At 34.8% G+C, this 2,646-nt stretch overlaps 1 non-coding gene across 1 annotated transcript; it reads left to right on the top strand.

Moving 5' to 3' along the window:
• Nucleotides 1-38: 38 nt before the first annotated feature.
• LOC127742130 (small nucleolar RNA R71) lies at nucleotides 39-146 on the top strand. The gene has a single exon (XR_008003317.1). It is a non-coding gene; the product is annotated as a small nucleolar RNA R71 (small nucleolar RNA).
• The last annotated feature ends 2,500 nt before the right edge of the window (nucleotides 147-2,646 follow it).

The raw sequence follows: 2,646 nt of genomic DNA, 5'->3' as shown, positions 1-2,646 counted from the left end.
AGACCATCATAGAAGATACCTATGATGCTCCATTTAGAAAGCATGTCAGAAGGACACTTTCTAATCAATTGTTTGTATCTTTCCCAAGCTTCATAGAGGGATTCACCTTCCTTCTGTCTAAAGGTTTGGACTTCCACTCTAAGCTTACTCAATTTTTGAGGTGGAAAGAACTTTGCTAAGAAGGCATTGACTAGCTTTTCCCAAGAGTTCAGGCTTTCTTTGGGTTGTGAGTCCAACCATATCCTAGATTTGTCTCTTACAGCAAAAGGGAATAGCATAAGTCTGTAGACCTCAGGGTTAACCCCATTGGTCTTGACAGTGTCACAGATTTGCAAGAATTCAGCTAAAAACTGATGAGGATCTTCCAATGGAAATCCATGGAACTTGCAATTCTATTGTATTAGAGAAACTAATTGAGGCTTAAGCTCAAAGTTGTTTGCTCCAATGGCAGGGATAGAGATGCTTCTCCCATAAAAGTTGGGAGTAGGTGCAGTAAAGTCACCCAACATCTTCCTTGCATTGTTGGCATTGTTGTTGTTTTCGGCTGCCATGTCTTCTTCTTTGAAGATTTCTGTTAGGTCCTCTACAGAGAGTTGTGCTTTAACTTCTCTTAGTTTTCGCTTCAAGGTCCTTTCAGGTTCAGGGTCAGCCTCAACAAGAATGCTTTTGTCTTTGCTGCTGCTCATATGAAAGAGAAGAGAACAAGAAAATATGGAAGAATAGAGATTCCTTGAGGTGTCAGAGGAAAAAGAAAAATAGAAAGAAGAGGTAGAAGAATTCGAACTTAGAAAGATAAAGTTCGAATTGTACATGTTAGTCCATAAATAGAAGGATGTGAGAAGAGGGGAAGAAATTTTCGAAAATAAATTTAAAAATATTTTAAAAACATTTTTAAAAATTGAAGAATGATTTTCGAAAAATATGATTGGGAAAGAGATAAAGTGATTTTTGAAAAAAATCTTGAAATTAGAAATAAAAAAGATATGATTGAAAACTTATTTTGAAAAAGATGTGATTAAAAAGATATGATTGAAAATATATAGTTTTAAAAAGATATGATTGAGAAGATATGATTAAAAAACAATTTACAAAGATTTGATTTTGAAAATTAATGACTTGGCTAACAAGAAAAGATATGATTCAAACTTTAAACCTTTCTCGACAGAAAAGGCAACATACTTGAAATGTTGAATCAAATCATTAATTGTTAGCAAGTATTTTTGAAAATGGAAAGAAATTGATTTTGAAAATATATGATTGAAAAGATATGATTTGAAAAAGATATGATTTTGAAAAATTATGGAAACTTGAAAAAAAATTGAATTGAAAACAAAATCTTCCCTCTTGTGTCATCCTGGCGTTAAACGCCCAGAATGATATCCATTATGGCGTTTAACGCCCAAAATGCTACCCTTTTGGGCGTTAAACGCCCAGCCAGGCACCCTGGCTGGCGTTTAAACGCTAGTTTTCCTTCCTCACTGGGCGTTTTGAACGCCCAGCTTTTTCTGTGTAATTCCTCTGCTGTATGTTCTGAATCTTCAATTCTCTACATTATTGACTTGAAAAGACACAAATTAAAAATTTTTTTGGATTTTTAATGATAAGGAAAAATCAAAATGCAACTAAAATCAAATAAACAATGCATGCAAGACACCAAACTTAGAAGTTTGTATACTACTTACACTAACAAGTTGAGAATGCGTATGAGAAACAACAAAACACTCAAGACAAGAGAATTTAAAGATCAGAGCAATGAAATCATCAAGAACAACTTGAAGATCAATGAAGACACATGATTGAATTCAAAGAATGCATGCAATTGACACCAAACTTAAAATGAGACACTAGACTCAACAAGAAACATAAAATATTTTTGGTTTTTATGATTTTGTAATTTTTTTGGATTTTTTGAAAATTATATGGAGAAGAAAATAAAGGGATTCAAAATTTTTAATAAGAATTCCAGGAATCATGCAATGTTAGTCTAAAGCTTTAGTCTAAAGGAATTAAACATGGCTAGCCAAATGATTTTTGAATAAAGCATAAAATAAAGATAGAGATACTTATGTAATTCATTGGTGAGAATTTCAGATAAGCGTATGGAGATGCTTTGTCCCTTCTGTCTCTCTGCTTTCCTACTGTCTTCATCCAATCCTTCTTACTCCTTTCCATGGCAAGCTGTATGTTGGGCATCACCGTTGTCAATGGCTATAGTCCCGTCCTCTTAATGAAAATGTTCAATGCGCTCTGTCACAGCACGGCTATTCAGCTCTCGGTTCTCGATCATGTCGGAATAGAATCCAGTGATTCTTTTGCGTCTGTCACTAACGCCCCACAATCGCGAGTTTGAAGCTCGTCACAGTCATTCAATCCTTGAATCCTACTCAGAATACCACAGGCAAGGTTTAGACCTTCCGGATTCTCTTGAATGCCGCCATCAATTCTAGCTTATACCACGAAGATTCTGATTAAGGAACCCAAGAGATATCCACTTAATCTAAGGTAGAACAGAGGTGGTTATCAGGCACACGTTCGTAGGTGAGAATGATGATGAGTGTCACAGATCATCACATTCATCAAGTTGAGGAACAAGTGATATCTTAGAACAAGAATAAGCTGAATTGAATAGAAGAACAATAGTAATTG

This window comes from Arachis duranensis, chromosome 9, assembly GCF_000817695.3.
Source record: "Arachis duranensis cultivar V14167 chromosome 9, aradu.V14167.gnm2.J7QH, whole genome shotgun sequence".
In the NCBI taxonomy this organism is placed as follows: Eukaryota; Viridiplantae; Streptophyta; class Magnoliopsida; order Fabales; family Fabaceae; genus Arachis; species Arachis duranensis.
This window is presented reverse-complemented; position numbering and strand designations above follow the sequence as displayed.